The following is a 25,301-nucleotide window of genomic DNA, read 5'->3' on the forward strand; positions in this document are numbered from 1 at the left end:
ATGCAGAAGTCTTCCAATGGACTACTTTGCCTTGAAGACTTCCCATCAGCTTGGCCATCATTTCGGTAGAGATGCCTCCTCTCACAGAGTAACCTGGCTAGATCAAATCCTCTCTTACAGAATTTCTGGGCAGCACATCCGCCTCCACTCTTTTAGTCCTTCTCAGTACAATTTTATATTTATTAGTGTAATCAGTAGATTAAGCTCTCTCATATAGTGCTATGAGCTTAGCATGGATACTTACATCTAATCAACAATATGCCCCCAGTAATCATCAAATGCCTAACAGAAAAGGAATCCTCAATAAAAATATATTGAATAAATATGATGTTATCATCTGCTTTTGAAGGAGCTCATACAAAATGTTAGAATACGAATTTATGAATTAAGATTCTGTCAATGAGTGGAGTCAATAGACAAGAGTTGAATAATGTCCGTTCAGTAATGAGTACACTGCATGTGCCTCTGTGTGTGTGTGTTTATTTGTATGAATGCACATGTGTAACTGGAATTGAATTACATAAGGCAAAAATGAATAAGCTACTCAGCAACAGAAAAGAGACTTCTTGGACAAGTACTTGAATATTCATTGAAATCAGGAAACTACAAAGATCTCCAGGGATATAATTTTAGACTATGATAAGAGCAGTTATGCAGTAATTCATTGAGCAACTCTACCAAAATGAAATGCTGACAAAAAAGAAGAAAGATCAAAGAATGCCTTCAAGGACAAAGCAAGAATAGGGCATTGCAAAAGGTAGAGATGATGTGTTTGGCACAAGGGTTTAGTGAAAGGGAGAAACAGCAGCAACAATGAACTGCTAGAGACAGCAGGAAGTTAAACTGTCAAAGTTTCCTGCCTAGATCTAAAAATACTCCAACATTGCCACCTGTCTGACTTTACAAAACAAAAAAGGTGTAGGGCAGGCAACCAATTCCAAATAGCCTAATAATTCTGTTAAAATATCCCAGGAAAGGGCTGTCACTGCGGCACAGTGGGTTAAATCACCATTGCCATCTTCAGTGCTGGCATCTCATATGGGCACCGGTTCGAGTCCTGGTTGCTCCACTTCCAATCCAGCTCCCCGCTAATGTGCCTGGGAAAGCAGCAGAGGATGGCACAAGTGATTGGGACTCTGCACCTACATGGGAGACCTAGAAGAAGCTCCTGGCTCCTGGCCTCGGCCAGACCCACTCCCAGCCATTGCTGCTATTTGGGGAGTAAACCATTAGATGCAAGATCCCTCTCTCACCGTGTCTAAATATTGATGGAGTTTGTGGACTCAAAAGGCTTCCATAGCCTTGGCAGCTCATGACAAGAGCCTCGGGTGATCACTGACATTATAAATAAGAGTGTCAATTGTTAAATCAATGACAGGAGTCACTGTGCACTTGCTCCCCATGTAGGATCTCTGTCCTCAATGAGTTGTACTATGAAAATTAATGGTAAAACTTGTCTTCAAACAGGACTTTATACTTTGTGTGTCTGTGTGGGTGCAAACTGTTGAAATCTTTACTTAGTGTAAAGTTGATCTTCTGGGGGCTGGCACTGTGGCACAGGTTAATCCTCCACCTGCGGTGCCTGCATCCAATATGGGTGCCGGTTCTAGTCCTGGCTGCTCTTCTTCCAATCCAGCTCTCTGCTGTGGCGTAGGAAAGCAGTAGAAGATGGCCCAAGTCCTTGGGCCCCTGCACCCACATGAGAGACCCAGAAGAATCACCTGGCTCCTGGCTTCGGATGAGTGCATCCCCAGCCAATGTGTCCATTTGGGGAGTGAACCAACGGATGGAAGACCTTTCTCCTTTCTCTCTGTCTCTCCCTCTCACTGTCTGTAACTCTACCTCTCAAATAAATAAATAAAATTAAAAAGTTGATCTTCTGTATATAATTAAAAATGAATTTTAATGAAGAATGAGATGGGAGAGGGAATAGGAAATGGGTTTGGGGATGGGAGGGCAACGTCTATATTCCCAAAGTTGTGCCTATGAAATTTATATTACTTATTAAATAAAATCTTTTAAAAAAATTCCTCCTTTCTTCTCTTTCTGTAACTCTTCCTTTCAAATAAATAAATAAAATACTCTAAAAAGAGAAGAAAGAAATATCCCAGCAAGCCCAAAGGATACTAGGAGCTAGGTAAAGTTTACTATAGTTTGGAGAAGCCAAAACAAACCCTTGGGCAGTTCTTAAAAAAAAACTCAAACCACCAAAATCAGCAGTTTCAGTGAACCAGTCAGCTGCAGCAGCTCCACAGAGGGATCCCCAAATCCAAGATCCCTTTATTTGGTCTGCATGGGTGACATTCCCAATGAAGACCTGGCAGAAGACTTCTAGACAACACCCAACTCAAGAGCATTAAATCTGTCCACAAATATGCACTTAATATGAGCCAGGCACTGCGCTAGGGCTGGCGTGCCCTGGTAGGCTGAGCTGCAGACTCATTCTAGGCTCATGAAACATACAGTTTATTGGGGGGATAGAAGCATTATGTAAATGAAAAATTGCAGCTGTAGCTAGCGCCACTGGGGAGAGGCACATGGTGTCATCAGAGCCTAAAGTCAAACAACTGCCGCAGTGAGGGAAGCTTCCCTGAGAATATGGAACTGAGCTGACAGCTGGAGAATGAGGGGAGAGGGAAGTTCATATCAGGCAGAGGGAACAGAAGTGTGTGTGTATATTCTCCTGGAGTATCTGGTTAAACCTTCAGATCTTTTTTTCATATAATCCAAACTCCCTTTCCTCCATGTCTTTTCCTTGATCTGCATACAAGATAGTAAGCTATGCCAACACTTTGGCAAGTCATCATCATGTACCTATTGGAGGCACCAAAGGCCTCCTCGGTTGCTTCATCTCCCTCAATGGCCCTGATGGCAAGAGAAGGCAGCAGAAGAAAAGGAGAACGCTCAGAGTATGGCAGATGCTGTGGAAAGGGTACATCCCCTTGCAACTCCCATTCCCAGGAGAGAACACTTGAAGTTTACATGTTGTCCACAAGAGACCCCTAAAGCCTTTTGCCTTGCCCAGAAATGAAGGGCAAAGGGTCGAGATCAACTGGAATGCCAACAGCTCTCCAAATTTACAAACTTCTTCCAGGAGGCTTGTAGGCCTTTCAGAAAAAGGATGAAACATAGGAGACAAAGGTCCTGGCTGGAAGGGTTTGCAACCTAAGATAAGCTATGGGGATCAATAATTTTAGAAATATTACTGTCTATCAGGACAGGCATTTGGTATAGCGGTTAAGACACAGCTTCATATGTCTGCATTCAATATCAAAGAGCCTGGGCTCAAGCCCCAATTCTGCTCCCAATCCCAGCTTCTTGCTAATTTGCACCCTGGACAACAGCAGGAATGACTCAAGTAGTTGGTCTCCTTGTGAGAGACCAAGATTGATTTCCCAGCCACCAGCTTCAGCCTGGCACAGCTCCATCTGCTGAGGGTATTTTGAAAGTGACCCAGTGGATGGGAGATATCTCTGTCTGTCTGTCTCTCTCTCTCTCTTTCTCTCTCTCTCTCTCTCTCTCTCTAATGAATAATACTGGGACAAGTGTTGTGGCACAGTAGGGTTAAGCTGCCATCTGCAACACTGGCATCCCATATTGGAAATCTCATTCAGATTCCGGATACTCTGCTTCTGACCCATTTCCCTGCTAATGTGCCTGGGAAATCAGTGGAAGATGGTCCAAGTACTTGGGCACCTGCTACCCACATAGGAGACCCAGATGGAGTTTCAGGCTCCTGGCTTTAATCCAGCCCAGTTCCATTTGTTGCAGCCATTTGGGGAGTGAACAGCAGAAGGAAGATTGACCTCTCTCTCTACTTTTCAAATAAATAACACAAATCTTTTTTAAAAATAAAATATTACTGTAATTAGAACAAAATTAACAACTGAGTTGCTTCTGATGAGTCCAAAGTGTAGCATTTCCTAATTGGTGTTATTTGGCTAAAATTTGCCCACAAGGCAAGAACCAACCAGACAGATAGCTTTAGGACACCAAAGCACCAAATTTGCAATGAAAATACCAGAAATGAAAGCATCCTATGGTTCACCTACCAGATGTTTTCCTTTAGTATGATGGTCTGCAGTAGTTGCGTAAATATCTGTTGGTATTAGCATATTTAAAAATCTATTAAGACACTAAAATTCTCCATACATAGCTATGTATGCTTCCACGTAAAGATGCAAGCCTTGGGGCTGGCGCTGTGGCTCACTTGGTTAATCCTCCACCTGCGGTGCTGGCATCCCATATGGGTGCCGGGTTCTGGTCCCGGTTGGTCCTCTTCCAGGCCAGCTCTCTGCTGTGGCCTGGGAGGGCAGTGGAGGATGGCCCAAGTGCTTGGGTCCCTGCACCTGCATAGGAGACCAGGAGGAAGCACCTGGCTCCTAGCTTTGGATCGGTGTAGCTCCGGCTGTGGCGGCCATTTGGGGAGTGAACCAGAGGATGGAAGACACCTCTCTCTCTCTCTCTCCCCCTCTCTTTCTCTGCGCCTCTCTGCCTCTCTTCTCTCTGTTAAAAAAAAAAGATGCAAGCCATTGTTGATGAAGAACCAATGATACAGATAGCATGGAGGCTGCTAGATATGGGGAAAGAGGACACGAATGTCAGAGTATGTGAACTCCAGGAATAAGAAAAGAAAATCTGTGTACAGAATGTGTGATTGATGTAATTATCCAGAACTTCTCAGGAAGAGCAAAGTGGAATACAAGAACTTGAGGTAGCAGAAGTTGGATCATACAGCAAGAATCAGGCATGTGTTACAATGAGTGTTATAGAAAAGCACAAATAGGCAAAATGCAGAAAACAAAGCAGAACTCACAGGAAGCATAAAGGGAGTCTAGAGAAGCTATATTGAGCCAGGGAAAGAGTAGATAGTGGGGAGAACAAAGCTTCCCTAAAATCACAAAAACAGAGACCTAAGATTGTGATAAGCTGGTGGCTTTAAAGTTAGGGTGTTCCACCATTGAGCTGTGAGGCACTGACAAACCTTATTCCCCAGGTGCAGGGAAACAGGCAGGACCGTGAATCTCTACACAAGATCACAAGAATTTCCCAGAGAAATACAACAGCTCAAGGACTAGAAGTCTAAGGCACAGAAAGGCCCCCCAAGATTTACAATTTAAGACAAACCAGACTAAACAAGGATGAACAGGACAGTAAGCTAAGCCATGTTAACTTGAATGTATAAGGAGGCTTCCATTAGGGCCCCATTATGTCTGAATTACACAAAGAGGGAATCTCCATATTTATTTATTTATTTTTTTTTTGACAGGCAGAGTGGACAGTGAGAGAGAGAGAGACAGAGAGAAAGGTCTTCCTTTTGCCGTTGGTTCACCCTCCAATGGCCGCTGCGGTAGCGCGCTGCGGCCGGCGCACCACGCTGTTCCGATGGCAGGAGCCAGGTGCTTATCCTGGTCTCCCCTGGGGTGCAGAGCCCAAACACTTGGGCCATCCTCCACTGCACTCCCTGGCCACAGCAGAGAGCTGGCCTGGAAGAGGGGCAACCGGGACAGGATCGGTGCCCCGACCGGGACTAGAACCCGGTGTGCCGGCGCCGCAAGGCGGAGGATTAGCCTGTTGAGCCACGGCGCCGGCCGAATCTCCATATTTAAACAACCATGCTGCATTAGGATACCCCTTCCAAAGGCAGGGATCTATCAAATCAAAATCTCTCAACACTCCATGTCACACTGAACAGGACCCATTCTAGGAGTACATCACCCAGGCAGGAAAAACGATAGTTTCCTCTGGGAACTATGAATAAGACACTGCAAACATGTGGTTCCTTTGAAAGGGAACACACACAACGCATGGAAATGAATTTCAGTCCCAAACCATTCTAGTCACACCACCTGACCATGCCAAGAGTTATCTGGCCTGGGGGCTACACAAAAGAGCAGGGTTGGTTTTGTTGGTGTTTCTGAAACCACCAAGTTGCCACATCAGCCCCATACACCAGCTTGGCCTTGGAGTTTCTGCATTCAATCCTCCAGTTCTTTATATCAGAGATGGGGCAGATAATCCAGATTGGACAATTTGTCCAATCATCTTCCAGCAGAGATCTCTTCACGTATGCCTCATTCTTAACTGACAGATACAGCAGAACCCCTATATTCAGATGGCCCTTAGCTGAGATGATTCTCATTCTCTGTGAATGGTAAAGGAGTAAATTCACATAACAAATATTCAATATTTATGCAAAGGACTTCAGAAGGGTATGTGGCAGGATTTAATGAATGGGGCAGAATGAGTGGATGGATTTGGGGAAAGACATTGGTACCCAGAGTTTGTCCACAAAAGCAGATGGTACCTCTTTGGGTCTTCAGGTGTTGCTGGTGGGATAAAGAGACCCAGTAATTCAGGAAGAGAGACCTGAGCACCTGGGAGGCAGAGATCTAGCTCCCTCTGCTCCTCACAATCTTGTTTTCACCACAACAAACACACAAATGCCTCTTACATTAAACTACAGCTGGGAGCAGGAGATTGGCAGAATTTTCACTTTTCATCTGGATGATTCCGCATCATGTAGAAACAGCCACTGTGGACCTCCTAAGGAGGGAAAGGGTGGGAAGCATCTTATCTCGAACGACTGATTCAAAAAAAAAGTTTAGAAGCCACTAGGTGTTTTGTACTTATTTTCAAGGCTATAAATCCCACAGCAGGTGTGCCCAGGCAATCAGGATAGGCAAGAACTCTGATAAATTCAACGGTGATACTTAGGGCCACAGAAACCCTGGGAGGCTATAAATAGTCATTAGGAATGAGATGTTGCTGAACACTGAGGGAGAAACCTACCAGTGGAGCAGAAATGTAAATCAGGAACCACTATGAAGAAATTGTGTTTTCATATTAACTTTAAGGGAAGAAAGAAAAAGTAAAAACTAGATCTCCTTCTGATGTCTAGTCAGAATTTCAGTGATTTCAAAAAATTCTGAATAAAGGAAAGTCAAGGGAAGGAGGGAAATAGGGAAAAATTCTCCCTCCACCCCCATTTCATCCAGATGCCCATCAACCCTGGCAGATTCCGTCCAGATGTCGTAACTGTGTCCACAGTGAAGGAACTTGCAGAGGTTGCCACAGAAACTTCTAGCACTTTTCAGTTGCTAGAAGTTTGAATTTCTTTTTTGAAGTTGAATTTCTTTTTTAAAGAGGACAAAACTTATTGATGGACACTGCTGACCTCTCATATATTCTCTGTAGACTTTGGAGAATTAATGCATGCTTGATAATCATTTTTAAAGTGGGAAGTTCTTGCAGTCAATGGATCACACATAGGAACAGCAGTTATAATCATTTCCAAAATTCACTTCTTACCTGTTTCTACCCCCTACAAAACACACAATTTAATCACTAAGGTGTCTTATTTATTAGATGGCTCTCCACAAATTGCAGGGAAATAATTGAAATGTACTTCATGTTCTTGTATTTAATAACTCGGTGTTTAGGTTGCTTCCTTTTGCAGTTATTCTTCTGATCTTTTCCATAAATTATATTATGGGGTAATATAACTTACTTGAGGGGCTGGCATGGTGCTATAGTGGGTAAAGCCATTGCCTGCAGCACTGGCATCCCATATGGGCACAGGTTCAAATCCTCACTGCTCCTCTTCCAATCCAGCTCCCTGCTAATGCACCTGGGACTGCAGCAGAGGATGACCTAAGTGCTTGGGTCCCTGCCGCCCATGTGGGAGGCTCAGAGAAAGCTCCTGGCTCCTGGCTTCAGATCAACCATTGCAGTCATCTGGGGAGTGAACCAGCAGATGGAAGATTCTCTCTCTCTCTCTCTCTCTCTGTGTGTGTGTGTGTGTGTCCCTTTCTCTCTGTAACTGCCTTTCAAATAAAAGAAAATAAATTTTCAAAAAAACTTAATTGAAATGTAAGTTTGTCATATATATAAAGAGCTCTGTAGCCAGCGCCGCGGCTCACTAGGCTAATCCTCTGCCTTGCGGCGCCGGCACACCGGGTTCTAGTCCCGGTCGGGGCACCGATCCTGTCCCGGTTGCCCCTCTTCCAGGCCAGCTCTCTGCTGTGGCCAGGGAGTGCAGTGGAGGATGGCCCAAGACCTTGGCCCTGCACCAGCATGGGAGACCAGGAGAAGCACCTGGCTCCTGCCACCGGATCAGCGCCGTGCGCCGGCCGCAGCGCACCTACCGCGGCAGCCATTGGAGGGTGAACCAACGGCAAAGGAAGACCTTTCTCTCTGTCTCTCTCTCACTGTCCACTCTGCCTGTCTAAAAATAAATAAATAAATAAATAAATAAATAAATAAATAAGCTCTGTGAAAGCCATACTGTTTTTAAGGTTCTCCCTCTCTCACACTAGCAAATTTCACATATGGATTTATAGGGCAATTATTGTTGCAAATATCTAGCAGTACAGATACACAATGGTGAAAGAGTTAGTAATGATACTACTATGCCACTTAATATGCTCTTGGCTGATCCACACAGACCCTGTTTCAGAAAATGCTTCCAGAGATCCAGAGTATATCTGATTTATTCCTCAATCAAGAAGGATGGTCATTTATTAGCAACTGAAAAATTAGGTTTGCCGGTACCTCAGCTCACTGGCTAATCCTCTGCCTGCAACGCTGGCACCCCGGGTTCTAGTCCCAGTTAGGGCGCCGGACTCTGTCCCAGTTGCTCCTCTTCCAGTCTAGATCTCTGCTGTGGCCCAGGAGTGCAGTGGAGAATGGCCCAAGTCCTTGGGCCCTGCACCTGCATGGGAGACCAGGAGGAAGCACCTGGCTCCTGGGTTTGGATTGGCAGCCATTTGGGATGTGAACCAACAGAAGGGAAGACCTTTCTCTCTGTCTCTCTCTCTCTCTCACTGTCTAACTCTGCCTGTCAAAAAGAAAAAAGAATAATAATAATAAAATAATAAGTAAATTACCACTCCCCTTTCAACAACAAAAAAGAAAAGAAAAATGAGGCTGAGCATAAAATAATGTTTATTAATCCTAACAAATATAATCAGACTAAAAGAAAAAAGACTGGAAGTTCTTAAGATAAATCGATAAGGTAAAGAACAATGGTGAAGAACATCAGCTGTGAAGGTGAAATCCTGGCTCTACTGTTAATCAGTTGTGTAACTTTGAGCATTAACTTCTTTTGTGCCCCAATTACTTCTTCTATAAAATGAAAGACTGGAAAGCATCTGCCTCCAAGATTACTGTGAGGGTGAGTAAAAGTATCTATATAGAACTCTCAGCACATAGCATATACTGTACAAATACTGAAAGTGGGAATAGTTACATATGCTGATGAAGTTTAATGCTTAGTCTCTTCTCCACCACTGCCTGTCCTATATAATAATGCTGTAGGTGGGGGTTGGCACTGTGGTGTAGCGGGTAGAGCCGTTGCCTGCAGTGCCAGCATCCCAGATGGGCACCGGTTCAAGTCCTGGCTGCTCCACTTTCAATCCAGCTCTCTGCTGCGGTCTGCTCATGACTTCAGATCAGCTCAGCTCCTGCCATTGAGACCATCTGAGGAGTGAACCAGCAGATGGAAGACTCTCTCTCTCTCTCTCTCTCTCTCTCTCTCTCTCTCTCTCTCTCTCTCTCCCTCTGCCTCTCTCTGTAACTCTACCTTTCAAATAAATACATAAAATCTTTTTTAAAATGTTGTTGCCTCCCCACCACCCACAGTATAAAATTGACATGTTTTAGCCTAGCACTCAAGGTCCTTCACATGGTGGTCCCAGCATATCCAGACATCATTTCCCACTATCCACAAGTACTGATAATTTGTCAAACCAAACCAATTTATCCAGAGCAATGATAGGCTGCCATGTTCCCAAATCTGAAGCAAGTACATGCATTCTTTGAAATTTTTATGAAGCTTTTTGGCATCAGAATCAAGGAGAAGTTAGATGATGAATACATAGAATCTTCCCTCTGCAATACTCCTCATCTTTTAGGTAAATGGCCTGGAAAGCACAATTTTTGCAACAGCAATATGAACAGTTTTCTGGGCACAAAAGACTAGCTAGATTAACCCACACTAGAAAGACCATCCAGACGACTCTGAATCAGGATCTTGGTGATTGTGGGGGTTCTATGGTCAAGGCACACTGGATTAGAGTCTGTGGGACAGGAACAAGGGAGGCTGCCATGCCATAGCAGCAGGACCAGCTCTAATGATGGAAGGAACAAGAAAAACAAAGTATTCACTGCTCTGGTTATTATCACTGCACAACAAATTATGCCAAAATTTAGTGGCTTAAAATAGCCACTTTGTTCATCATCTTGTAGGTCAGAAAATTAGGAAGTGCCTAATTCATTAGTGCCCACAGCTGGAAATACAGATGGAAACCGCAGACATGTAGTTGGTGGTTGAACGCATGGTATGATATAAGATTTTCCAGAGATAACATAAGAGAGAAGTCAAAATCCAAGGGCAGAACCTCAGGAACACCAGCCTTTCAGGGGAAACCAAGGAAGGTCCATCTCCTTCACTTGTAACTTACACACATTCCTTATGTTCATATGACTACTTCAAAAAGAAATGTCCATAGCCACTGAGAAAAACAGATGACCAAAACCCTACTTTCCTTCTTAGTTTTCCCCTGGAGTCTCTCCCTGTTGACGTGTCAGTCTGATAAAGACCAGGGCTGTAAGCTTCTGAAAGCTCAAATGGACTAAATACCAAAATGCATTTGCAAGTGAGTTGGATAAAAAGAACCATCAGCATCAGGTACAGCATGAACAGTCAGAATTATATTTTGTGGAAATAACAAACAACTTTTCAATGTTGATAGCGTCAACAAAAAAAGGTTTCTTTCTCACTCATATTATACATCTGTTGCAGAATGAACTGGAGGCTCAATTCCACATCACCATCCTTCGCTGATCTGGGCTGTTGGAGCAGCCACTAGCTGGAAAATTATTGGCCACATGGCCAAGGGAACAGAGAATATGGCAGAGCACACACTGACTCCTACAGCTGCCACATGAGGTGACACATTTGGCTTCCATGCACATTTTGTTGACCGAAAATTTGTTATAACCACAGCTAAGCTCAGATGTAGGAAGGAACAATCTTGCTATATGCTCTAAATGATACCGAGAACCAAGTACAGTAAACAGCATCAAAGACTAACACAACAGGCATTCATAACAGGAAAATTTGCTTCTGATTAGGAAATCAGGGGAGACTTAATGGAAGCAATTTGGAAAGGAAACATTTTGTTATATCTAAAATGTGATGGGAGAATAAGTTCAATGGAAATAGAGAAAAAAGAAGGGAGAAAAAAATAGTAACATAGTGGTAGGAAAGTACTAGGCAAATGTTATCAGGAATAGTTTCACTTGAACACAAAGGTGCCAGTTCATTTATAAAAAAAAAAAAAAAAAGACAATACTGGAGAAAAAAGATGAATTTTCTCTGTACAGACCCATCAGATTGATAAGCTTGGGAGTAAAATGATATGCTAAATTAGAGTAGATAATGGGTTGTATGATAGGCCACAAAACAAGGTTCCCCAGGTATATGAAAGAATAAACCCTGGGGATAAGATTTAACAAATAACTTTGTGATGAAACCACAGCATCCTGTTAGAAGACAATAATAGAAAAGAGTGCCTGGCAAGAGAGGACACGTATGTTGTCAGGTAAATTTTCAAACTATCTTGTGAATAAGAAGAGACTATGGCTTTGGGTTTTAGCTGCCATTGTGCTGTTAACATCTCCAGATTCTTTGGATAGAAGAAATAAAAAAGCATTAGAAATACTTTCTTTGGTCAGTATCAGCACATTCGAGAAAACAGACAGTTTCATTGCTTAGTCCCAAACCAATTTTGGCTTATGGCAATAAACGGTTAGCCATCAAATACCAGTTAATATTCTCCTTACTACATGCTCCTCCAAGACAAGGCCTGAACTTCACCGAAAGTTATGTCTCCATGGCAAGCATTGAGAAGATGTTCAATAAAATGTGTTCAATTCAAGTGTCTACAGTAAAGAATAGAAAATTGGGCCGGCGCCACGGCTCACTAGGCTAATCCTCCACCTGAGGCACCGGCACACCGGGTTCTAGTCCCCATCGGGGCGCCGAATTCTGTCCCAGTTGCCCCTCTTCCAGGCCAGCTCTCTGCTATGGCCCGGTAGTGCAGTGGAGGATGGCCCAGGTCCTTGGGCCCTGCACCCTCATGGGAGACCAGGAGAAGCACCTGGCTCCTGGCTTCGGTTCAACACGATTGGAGGGTGAACCAACAGTAAAGAAGACCTTTCTCTCTGTTTCTCTCTCACTGTCCACTCTGCCTGTCAAAAAAAAGAAAAAAAAAAAAGAAAGAAAGAAAGAAAAGAATAGAAAATTGTAGGGAATTATGCCATTTGGGTCTTCAACCTTTAAGGCAAATATTTTGCTGAAGTAAGATTTTTGTCCTCATTAAAGCTTGCACACGCAGGATACATGTGGTCTGAATATTTATGTAGTGAATTCAAATTTTCTTTAAATCTTATTCTGTGTTGGACTCTTTCCTCTTCTGTGGTTTTGCAATACCTGTCAACCTTCCAATCAGGTTCACTGAGATAACTTAGCAAGAACCCCCACTGCCTGCTAAATGCCCTCATATGATAGGACTCCTGAAACAGCCAGGTACCAACTCCTTCTCTCAGCCTCAACACACTCCCCTTCCTGAATCCTACAACATAGTGTTCTAAAACTAAGATGAAAAAAATGAGGGAAGGACAAAGGAATAAAGTTTTGTAGGTATTTGTTTTTAATGTAGTCCCACCATGCTTTGTAATTATAGTCCTTGTGTGTCAGATGTCAGAGTCACTTGGAAGATGTAGGGTTCTCACACATAGCACACCTGAGAGCTACCAGAGTGGAAAGAGCCTGTAGTTTTCTACATGTACTGTGGCCAGGATAGAATAAAGTTCACTTTTCTAAACATGTGTATGGCAGCTTTTGATGACCTAGCCATGATATTTGTGTTCCTAGTGTTTGACAAGTCCCCTTCCCGAGGAGGCTGAATTGCAGGTACTTGTGTGTATAGAGGGAGAGGTTGAGGTAGAAGCAGGAAGAATGAGAATAAATGGAAAGATTGGGTTGGGAAGAGTCCAAGGAAGAAAGGATACTAGGTCAATAGATTATGAATTATTTTTTGTTTTTTAACGTAGTTTTAGTAGAGTACACAACAGAGAAAAGTATTTATTGCTCATTAAGAGAAAATATATTTTTAGAAAATTTCCACTTTTTTGAGGAACTGGGCATAGCTGTCTACAGTCAGCAAGGGAATGAAAGGTGGTGAAGACCTGGGTTCTAAGGCTCCAGTGACTGGGGAGCAGGGCTGCCTGCACCGGACAGGTGTTAGTGTGAGAGGACATAAATGGGATTGATGCATTCCAGATCACTCTGCTGACAGTGAGCTGGACCACAGCTGGACAGAGCAGGCTTCCGTGAAGGATTGCTACCAGGTAGATCATATTAAATGGACAAAAATCATTGTCTTTAAACATTTTGTTAAATGATGTTTGCTCGATAGAAAATCTCTCAATGACTCCATTTCATTGTTTTAGCCCAATGTCAATATGGGACTCCTCTGGCTTTCGTTTTGACCGTGGAAGTAATGTAAAGGACCCAACAGGAATGTGAGAGAAGTAACTACACATAGCACAGAGTAGGAACAGGACTGGAAAGAAGGGGCAAGGGCTTTAGAAACAGATTATGTGGAGAGAATTACCGCCAGGGCCAGTGCTGTGCATAGCGGGTAAAGCGGCCACCTGCGGTGCCAGCACCCCATATGGGTGTCAATTCAAGTCCTGGCTGCTCCTCTTCAGATCCAGCTCTCTGCTATGGCCTGGGAAAGCAGAAGAAGAAGGTCCAAGTCCTTGAGCCCCTGCACCCATGTGGGAGACCTGGAGGGGACTCCTGGCTCTGGGCTTCGGATCAGCACAGCTCCGGCCATTGCAGCAAGCATGGGGAGGGAACTAGAGGATGGAAGACCCCATTCTCTCTCTTCCTCTCTGCCTCTGCCTCTCCTTCTCTCTGTATAACTCTTTCAAATACATAAATAAATCTTAAAAGAGAGAGAGAGAGAAATAATTGTTCTCTGTTAGCAACAGTAATATGAGAATACTCCACAGTGAGGTATGATCCTCTTCACTCAAGCTAGTGAGGATGTTCTGTGCAGTGGAATAGAGTATCATGCCTGACAAGACAAGCAGTTCCCTAGGTCAGCCTCCACCAAAGGAGCCATGTTGCCCCTGTGTCATAAGGAGCCACAATAAAGTGAGATTATGTTGGGTCCTAGACTCCAGTAGAAGGAGATTAGAGATGGGCTACTACTTTCCAGGAGTTCAGGAAGAGGCCACAAACCACAGGAGAAAAACCATCATTGATGCAACCATAAAGAACCAAGGAAGCACCCTTATTCCCTGTCCTCTGCTCTCTTTCCTAATTTTGACTCTGGTGGGCATGAAAAGCAATGAGCAAGTGGCGAATGAAATAAGTCGACTATATGTCTTAGCATGGAGATAGAAGCTCAGGGAAGAAGTCTTGCCCTTAAAAGAGGATTAAAACAATAGTTTAACATTTAGGCAAGAATTTTCATTTTCTGAGTTGACTTTGTTTTTAGCTTACAGTGATCATATACCGGGGCTGGTGCTGTGGCATAGGGAGTAAAGCTGCTGCCTGCAGTGCCGGCATCCCATATAGGCACTGGTTCTAGTTCCATCTGCTCCACTTCTGATCCAGCTCTCTGCTATGGCCTGGAGGGCAGTGGAAGATGGCCCAAGACCTTGGGCCCCTGCACCCGCATGGGAGATCCAGAAGCTCCAGGCTCCTGGCTTCAGATCAGCCCATCTCTGGGTCTCAGCCAACTGGGGAGTAAACCAGCAGATGGAAGACCTCTCTCTCTCCTCTCACTATCCAATAAATAAATAAATCATTTTTTAAAAAGTGATCATATACCAAACTTTTGCCTAAAAGTAAATGTGAAAATTATGAGATTTTTCCATCTAGTAGCAGGGATGATACTCCTATAATGTAAATTTTAAAGGTGCAGGGGAAGAAAACATAGTAGCATTTTGTTGTATCCTGGAAGTCATGCATTCAACAGAAAGGTTACATTTATGAGCATTTTCTCAAACCTGACTGTGATATCACTGTCTAGCTCATGGACAGAAAACTGTCACTGTCTTTCATTTGATGTGAAAATCTACAAGTTTCTGAAAGTGAAGCTCCAATCTACCAGTCTTGATTCCTTATAACTCCTATTAGTAGTCAGGGAAGACAGCCTTTCCAGAGATTTTTGTTTTCTCAACGGTGACCAGATGTAGCCAACTCATTCTCACATGTAGCAAGTCAGGGAGGCTTAGGCTTTCAAACCAACATAGGACAATGGAATGCAATATTCTTGTCTATCCTTAAAATTTGTTATTAACTACTCATTCTGTAAATGTTACATTACCAAAATTTCCTAGATAACTGAGTTCTCTCTCCTCTGCTAAAAGAAATGCTTTAGGAACTTATGTGGCAGGGGTGTGAATGTGGGCCATTGTTCCCCCAGAGTTGAAGATGAGAGAGGGTGATGCCCTTGGGTGTGATGTGCTTACCTGAAGTGGCTGTACCACACTAAAGGCAACCGGATCTGTGTCTCTCAAAGTGAGCATTCAGAATGATCTCCTATTAACAAAAAATGATTGAATATAATCTTTATCTTCAAAGTGATCCTTTTGAAAAATTGTGATATTTCTACAAAAGATGACAACCTGCCAACACAGAATAACTTGTGAATGCAAATATTGCTGGCTTCATTGTTCTTGATTTCCTTCAGAAGCTATACAATCTTACTTTCGAAAAAAAAATATGGGCTGCAGAGTTAATAGAATTCAAAAGGACTACCTTTCAATCTGAAATTTATAAAGAGGGGAGTTCTCTGTGTCTTTAAGGAAATCCAATTATAGTATTATTATTTTTATTTTTATTATTATTATTTAAGCAAAGACCAAAAGAGGAGCTTTTCTTCCCTGGTGTCATTTGTTCAGCAGGATCTCACCTTGACATTGGAGCTAAGTTCCCTGCATTTTTCATTAAGAAGTTACTACTAGATACCCAAACTCAGCACTGAGCAGTCATAGGTTGTTCTGAACACACAGTATGTATGCTTTTCACACTACTTTATCTGTAGGGCTCAGAGTGGGACTAGGGTGAGGCAAGTAAAATGCCTAGGGCACAAAATTGAGAGAGAAGCTCACTTTCTAAGTATCCTCAGTCTTCAAAAAAGAAAACGAAAATAAATTTTAGCAGTCCACTAAAATGTATAGTGAGTTTCTTTGGAGACTTTCTAAGAAGAATGATTTAATAATTAATCTTCCTTACACAAACAGAGAGCTGAGTGAAATAGGTATTAACTGATAAGCTTTTTCTATGAACTATATATACAAAGTCATCCCAGAGAGAGAGAGAGTAGGACTCTTTGAGGTATTCAGAGCAAAGATGTGTCTGGAAACATTCATCTGTCTTTAGAGTGAAGTTCTTACTAGTTCTTCTGATATTAACTGATGTGTTAAATATATTGACATGACTCTTAGCAATCCTGCCCCTAATTGCCTGTTTTCCATTTTTTTTAATCATTAAACTGTTTTATCACCAAAAAAGTTTAGGGAAAAATTTTCCAATGCTTAGGAATTAGTTAAGAGTAATTTTCTATTAATTTTATAATGGCGCTGTCAATATAGAGTTCTGCCTTTAAGATTACATGAGAATGTTTATCTATTATTTGGTTTACTTAGTTCAGTATTAAAGAATGTACTGACTGCAAGTAGCTACAAAGAATAGTGAAAGAGAAGTGGAAAAGTGAAAAGGTGGAAGATTGGGTCTTTAACAGGAAATTCTTTCACCAGCAGTTATATCTACTGTATTTGTTACTTGGGCCATTGTGTTTTTATAATGCTAGCAATAACAAAAAAATGTAATGTGGATATTGACCATTGATATCATATGGTTCATTTTTAGGCTCATGGAGCATTAAAATGAATGGCATTTTCTAGTTCCTGAATCTTATCCTTTCCCCCACCCTCCAGTACATACCAATCATCAAACAACCAAACAAGTCAGAAACTTATGTTTCCCTCGGAAATTATGCTGGCAGTTTACAAGAAGTAAGCCTGATGCTTATGAATAGCTGAGGCTAAATGGCCCAGTTTGACACAGACAAGAAGAAAGCTGGATCACTCCAGTTGTTTTGCAGAGTTTAGCGCCAAGAAAAGAGATTGTTGATTCTTCTTCCCTCTTAGATTTAGGACAGTATCAGTATCTCCAGGAGGTTACATCATCCATAAATCAGAGTGCATATGTTCCCTCCAATGTAATAATTTACCACCCTGTATAAGACCAAGGGATTTAATATCTATATAAGTCAGATGACTGCTATAAAAAATAAGGTCTTTCCATTCATCTAATAGTATTCTGCAGGGTTTCTGATAGATAGATTTCTTCCATGCGTAAGTGGTCCAGGTTTCATTTAACCAGGGTTCTGCCATATTCTAGGGTTACTGAGTGCTCTACATGCAGTCCAAAGGGCAAAGACTGTGAAAGGCATACTATAGTCTTGAATCCTAGGCAAAGAAAAATATGCATCATTTCCACTATGATTCTACCAAGAGGCAAGGGACTCAACAATGATGTTCAGGATTGGGCAAACACATGCCAGTTACACTCTGTGGTCAGACTTTGGTGAACATCTCTCTCTTCCAAAGTGTTCAGCTGAGGATAGAAATTTTCAGCAACCTATGACATGCACAGAGCTCAGTTTTCACTTTGAAGCTGATACTCTCAACAGCAAAACCACATCATAAGTATAATCTAATGAAGCTTCCTGAAATTCTCCGCATTTGGAGCTTTAGGGATATTCTTTACTACAACAAAGAGATGTATGCAAGTGATATTTATGTCCCAAAGATTTAATAAATTTTCCAAAGAGGTCACTGTCAGAGAAAAGGGTATATGCATTGAAGCATGTTTCAGAGTGCGACTTTTATTTTTGCCTTGTTATTTTTGCCTACATTTTCTTGTATTTTCATCTTTAAAATATGACCTGAGTTTAAAGATTATTTGTGAAACCTTGAGAAGAAAAGCATGATAAAGTCTAACTAATAAGCCAGTTCCTTTGATTGCCTGTCTGTTCCGTATTGAATCCATAGGCTCATGATGTGTCAAAGTTGGCAAGAACCTTGAACTCGTTCCAGCCCCAGACCCCTCATTTTACAGTTGAGCACACATATTAGCTAACGTTATTGATTCTCCCTCTTCTTCAAATGAGTTTTCCCTTTGCTTCCCAATCCTTCATCATCTCTTTGTACCATTGTGGATGCCAGGCTGTCAACTGAACTGACTTCCCAGTAACTCAAATATTATTATCTATGTTTACTCATGAAGTAAAAGGGCTTTTGTTACCCAAGCGATTTCCTATTATGGAAGATACTGTGTGTTCCACCTCAATGTTATTAATAAAAGAGATATATTAATGTTTCTATTTACTTATTGACATTAATCTTAGTTCTATTTACCTACATACTACCTACCTACCTACTTATCTATCTATCTATCTATCTATCTATCATCTCTTCTCTCTCTTCAGCAACAGAAATTATGAGAAAAATTTCTTACACACCACTATGTAAGAATTGCTTTCTGGGGCAGGCATTGTGGCATAGCAGGTTAAACCACCAGTTGCAATGCCAACATTCCATTAGGCCAACTCCTATGAGCACCAGTTTGAATCCCACCTGTTTCACTTCCAATCCAGCTCCCTGCTAATGCACCTGGGAAAACATCAAAAGATGATTGAAGTACTTGGGTTCCTGCACCCACATAGAAAAACCCAATTAAAGCTCCTGGTTCCTGGCTTTGGTCTGGCCCAGCCCCAGCCATTGTGGTTGCAGTCACCAGTGGAGATAGAAGAGCTCTCTTTCTTGCTCTTGCTCTTGCTCTATAACTTTGCCTTTCAAATAAATAATTTTTTAAAGATTTATTTACTTTACTTGAAAGTCAGCATTACATAGAGTAGAGGCAGAGAGAGAAAGAGAGGTCCTCCATCTGCTGGCTCACTGCCCAACTGGCTGCAACAACTGGAGCTGTGCCAATCCAAAGCCAGGAGCCAGGAGCTTCCTCCAGGTCTCCCAAGTAGGTGCAGGGGCCCAAGAGCTTGGGCCATCTTCCATTGCTCTCCAAGGCCACAACAGAGAGCTAGATTGGAAGCAGAACAGCTGGGACCAGTAAAGCAGGTGGCAGCTTTACCCATATGCCACAGCACTGGCCCCTCAAATAATTGAAAAAAAAAATAAAGTTGGGGCTGATATTGTGGCATAGTAGATAAAGCCACTGCTTGTGATACCATCATCCCATATGGGTACAAATTTGTGTCCTAGTTGCTCCACTTCATATCCAGCTAACTACTAATGCTCTGGGAAAGCAGCAGAAGATGGCCCAAGCGCTTGGGACCCTGCCATCTACATGGGAGACCCAGAAGAACCTCTTCACTCCTGGCTCCTGGCTTCAACTTAGCCCAACCCAGGCCATTGTAGCCACGTGGGGAATGAAACAGAGGATGGAATATATTTCTCTCTGTGTCCCCGTTTCTCTGTAACTCAGATCTTCAAATAAATAAATCTTTAGCCAAGAAAAAATAAATAACTAAAAAAGAATTGCTTTCTTCTTTGCTCAATTTCTGCCACCAGAAGCTGGAATTTTAGTTAAACTCAAAGATTAGTTTTTCTCTTATCACTCTACTCTTCAAATTCTCAGTGACCTTCCAGTAATCACAGAGCTAGATAATATTTTTTTTAAGCATTTTTGATTAGTTTATGCCCACTTCACATTGGATGTTCTATATGTTTTTTTTTAACTTTTATTTAATGAATATAAATTTCCAAAGTATAGCCCATGGGTTACAATGGCTTCCCCCCTCCCATAACTTCCCTCCCGCCCGCAATCCTCCCCCTTCCCGCTCCCTTTCCCCTTCCATTCATGTAAAGATTCATTTTCAATTCTCTTTGTATACAGAAGATCAGTTTAGTATATATTAGGTAAAGATTTCAACATTTTGCCCATATAGCAACACCAAGTGAAAAAACTACCATTGGATTACTAATTATAGCATTAAATAGCAATGTACAGCACATTAAAGACAGAGATCCTACATAATTTTTTTTCAAATTAATTAATTTTCTATGCCATTTCCATTTTAACACCAGGTTTTTTTTTTTTCATTTCCAATTCTCTTTATATACAGAAGATCAATTCAGTATATAATTAGTAAAGACCTCATCAGTTTGTGCCCACACAGAAACGCAAAGTATAAAAATACTGTTTCAGTACTAGTTATAGCATCACTTCGCTTTAGACGACACATTAGGGACAGATCCCACATGGGGTGTAAGTACACAGTGACTCCTGTTGCTGATTTAACAATTTGACACTCCTGTTCATGGCGTCAGTAATCTCCCTAGGCTCTAGTCATGAGTTGCCAGGGCTATGGAAGCCTTTAGAGTTCGCTGACTTTGATCTTATTCCGATAGGGTCATACTCAAAGTGGAAGTTCTCTCCTCCCTTCGGAGAAGGGTACCTCCTTCTTTGATGGCCCTGTTCTTTCCACTGGGATCTCACTCACAGAGATCTTTCATTTAGGTCTTTTTTTTTTTTTCCATGATATCTTGGCTTTCCATGCCTGCTATACTCTCATGGGCTCTTCAGCCAGATCTGAATGCCTTGAGGGCTGATTCTGAGGCCAGAGTGTTGTTTAGGACATCTGCCATCCTATGAGTCTGCTGTGTATCCCACTTCCCATGTTGGATCTTTCTCTCCCTTTTTGATTCTATCAGTTAGTATTAGCAGATACTTGTCTTGTTTGTGTGATCTCTTTGACTCTTAGACCTATCAGAACTATCAATTGTGAGCTGAAATTGATCACTTGGACTAGTGCGATGGCATTGGTACATGCCATCTTGATGGGATTGTGTTGGAATCCCCTGGCACATTTCTAACTCCACCATTTGCGGCCAGTCTGATTGAGCATGTTCCAAATTGTTCATCTCCTCCCTCTCTTTTTCCACTCTTAGATTTAACAGGGATCACTTTTCAGTTAAAATTTAAACACCTAAGAATAATTGTATGTTAATTACTGAGTTCAACCAATAGTACTAGAACAACAACAACAACAACAAATACTAAAAAGGATAAAGTATTACAATCTGGAAAACATCATGCTGAGTGAATTAAGCCAGTCCCAAAGAGAAAAATATCATTTGTTTTCCCTGATCGGTGACAACTGAGCGCCAAAGGGGAAACCTGTTAAGTGAAATGGACACTATAAGCAACAATGAACTGATCAGCTCCTGTCCTGACTTTAGATGTACAATGTAATACTTTATCCTTTTTAGAGCTAGATAATATTAAATAAAGAGGGGGCCGGCACTGTGGCATTGCGGGAAAAGCCACTGCCTGCAGTGCTGGCATTCCATATGGGCACTGGTTAGAGTCCCAACTGCTCTACTTTCAATCCAGCTCCCTGCTAATGTGCCTGGGAAAGCAGCAGAGGATAGCCCAAGTACTTGGGCCCCTGCATCCTTGTGGGAGACTCAGAAGAAGCTCCTGGTTCCTGGCTTTGGAACAGCTCAGCTCCAGCTGTCACAGCCATTTGGGGGAGAGAATCAGCAGATGGAACATCTCTATCTGCCTCATTGTAACTCTTTCAAATGAAAAATAAATCTTAAATAAAACAGCTAAAGAGACTCATAACAGGAAGTTCACCTAGGATATTTCTTTATTTTATATTCTGCAAGGCCGGATATTTGAGAGTCTCATTTCTTTATTCTAGGATTTCCACTCTCTCATAAAAGAGTATGAGTAACAATAAATATTTAGTCAATCTACAAATATTTTTTCTCACCATAGTATCCACTCCATCTTTGCAATGTAGTACATAACTATCAGAATGTTAGATCACGCCACCTCTACAAAATCTTCCCTGAGCTCTCCTCACCCTACACACCACATACACACTCCCAAGGTATGTGAAGTTCTCTTCTCTAGTATTTTCATAGAAACCTCTATTGTATCAGTCTGAAATTTTCAGACTGTATTATTCTAGTGTATTTTGTTCTCTTTCAGATCATGAAGACAGAACTATATCACAATACTTAGTGAAATATGGAAAATTCTCAATAAGCATTGGCTAAATGAATGCACAGGAAACACTTGACATGGTTTAGACTAACCCAGTTATGCTAATTAATACAAACTCTTAAACCTCAGACATGAAAAAAGTACAAACTAGACAACAGAGAGAGTTTTTTAATTAAAAAGAATATCAGGCCAGCGCCGCAACTCACTAGGCTAATCCTCCACCTGTGGCACCAGTACCCTGGGTTCTAGTCCCAGTTGGGGCGCTGGTTCTGTCCCGGTTGCTCCTCTTCCACTCCAGTTCTCTGCTGTGGCCTGGGAAGGCAGTGGAGGATGGCCCAAGTACTTGGGCCCCTGCACCCGCATGGGAGACCAGAAGGAAGCTCCTGGCTTCGGATCGGCGCAGCACCCAATGTAGCGGCCATTGGGGGTGAGGAGGTGAACCAATGGAAGGAAGACCTTTCTCTTTGTCTCTCTCTCTCACTGTCTAACTCTGCCTGTCAAAAAAAAAAAAAAGGTTTAAAAAAAAGAAAAGAATCACAAACAGTAATCAGGTAAGCAGAGCTAATGGTGACATTTTCTAGGCTACTAATGATCTTGAAATCACAGGAGTATACCTGGTAGTCAATTGTTCAACAAGTATTTATGGAATCACTTCTGCTTGCCAGGGATTGTAAATAGAAATCAGAATGTGGATAATTTTGCTAATGCATAGAAATCAATAATCAAAAACCAAACAAAGAAACACCTGTGTATATCAGTATTGCTACAAATAAATATACTTTCATAAAACTTTGTTTTACAAGACAAGTGTCTGCTAATACTAACTGATAGAATCAAAAAGGGAGAGAAAGATCCAACATGGGAAGTGGGATACACAGCAGACTCATAGAATGGCAGACGTCCTAAACAACACTCTGGCCTCAGAATCAGCCCTTAAGGCATTTGGATCTGGCTGAAGAGCCCATGAGAGTATGGCAGGCATGGAAAGCCAAGATACCATGGAAAAGAAAAAAAGAAGAAGACCTAAATGAAAGATCTCTGTGAGTGAGATCCCAGTGGAAAGAACAGGGCCATCAAAGAAGGAGGTACCTTTCTCTGAAGGGAGGAGAGAACTTCCACTTTGACTATGACCCTATCGGAATAAGATCAAAGTCAGCGAACTCTAAAGGCTTCCATAGCCCTGGCAACTCATGACTAGAGCCTAGGGAGATTACTGACGCCATGAACAGGAGTGTCAAATTGTTAAGTCAGCAACAAAAGTCACTGTGTACTTACATCCCATGTGGGATCTGTCCCTAATGTGTTGTCTAATGTGCAGTGATGCTATAACTAGTACTGAAACAGTATTTTAACACTTTGTGTTTCTGCGTGGGTACAAACTGATGAGATCTTTACTAATTATATACTGAATCGATCTTCTGTATATAAAGAGAATTGGAAATGAAAAAAGGAAAAACCTGGTGTTAAATTGGAAATGGCATAGAAAATTAATAATTTTTTTAAAAAATATATTATGTAAGATCTCTGTCTTTAATGTACTGTACACTCTTATTTAATGCTATAACTAGTACTCCAACAGTATTTTTTTTTTCACTTTGTGTTACTATATGGGGGCAAACTGTTGAAATCGTTACCTAATATATACTAAACTGATCTTCTGTATATAAAGAGAATTGAAAATGAAAAAAAAAAAAACTTTGTTTTATACCTTTGTCAAACCTACGGTTAAGAATGTGACACCATTATAGTTTTAATGATCTGTGATTACTTTAAGTGAAATGACCATTCTTTCAGTCAATTGTTGTTTACAGCTGTTGTCTATATTCCCACTAAACAAGGGACTTTTGCTTTTTATTTGTTAAACTTCTTACTCAGTGAGGCATTGAGCCTTTTTACTGTAATGTAAGTTTAAAATATGCTATCTCAAAAACTAACAAAAAGAGAAAGGGAGGTAGGGAGAGTGAGAAGGAGAGTGAGGAATGTATCTATGAACTATACTGAATCTATTAAAAACTAATTAAAATTATTTTAAATATCAAGAGTGACTTTGAAGTTCTTTATTGACAGGCCTTTAAAATCTCTCTTTTCCGTGGATTTTCCATGGTATTCCAAAGGCTAATATCCGAAGGAACTACTTGCTCTGCGAGGCTTCTTTATGATAACAGCTTACTAGTGCTAATTTGAGGATTACTACTGTGCTGAGCACTTTATAAGGATCTTCACTATTAATCTTCCCAACAGCTCATTTTGAAGAGGAGGTGCTGAACACACACAGAGAGGTTAAGTCATTTTTCTCTGGGCCATACAGCTGCAGAACTCGGCTTCAAGCCCTAACATTTAATAATGCCACTGTACCCTTTTACATGACCTCCAAATAGTCCTCTCTCCACCTCCCCTTCTTTTTATAGGGGCACTCGTTCTTCATATCATGGCTCTGTGAAGTCTGATCTCTACCTAGGGTCAAGATGTAGCCCTCTGTCTTCCTGCTGAGACCCCACTTGCCACTCTTAGCACTCAGATTGCAATGTCTCCCACAGTGCCACCATTGGATGCCCAAGAGCTACATTGCATGGGTCTCATCTCCTGCTCTGTATCCAAAAGGGGGCACAAACAATAGTCTCAGATGCCAACAGAAAGAAGAACATGCTAAGGTGAGAAGGTGGGCACATCGGTCCCCCAGGAAGCCCATGGATCATAGTGCCCCTCGAAGCCTTTGGAGGAATGGAAATAGGCCCCTTCATCCTGAAGAAATGAAAGCCCCCTGTGGAGGGAAGATGCTTCCCTTGATTTGGCAGTCTCCCTTTCAACCACAGACCAGTGACTTCGGTAGGCTTCAGATGAAACTTTCTCCAGCTTGTCTCATCAAAGGGAAGCCTGCTACCGTGCAGAGAGCCTTTGAGGCTTGAAGAGGAGAAAGAATATAAAGCCAGAAACTGAAGGGTCTCAAAGGACCTCTCTGCCAACAAAAAGCAAAGAACACGAGTATAAAAGACCCATGGTTTCTCTAACAGTACGTAAAAAAAATACAGGTTGCTAGTTTGTCATATCATAAATGTTTTCCCCAATGACTATGAAGCCATCATGAGCTGAACCAAATCTGAATTAAAAGAGGTTTCAAAGGAAGCTTAACAGTTGGTCACAAGGGGTAAATTTCCCTGTACTGCAAAAGCGAAAG

The sequence above is a fragment of the Lepus europaeus genome, chromosome 3, assembly GCF_033115175.1.
Source record: "Lepus europaeus isolate LE1 chromosome 3, mLepTim1.pri, whole genome shotgun sequence".
Taxonomy (NCBI): domain Eukaryota; kingdom Metazoa; phylum Chordata; class Mammalia; order Lagomorpha; family Leporidae; genus Lepus; species Lepus europaeus.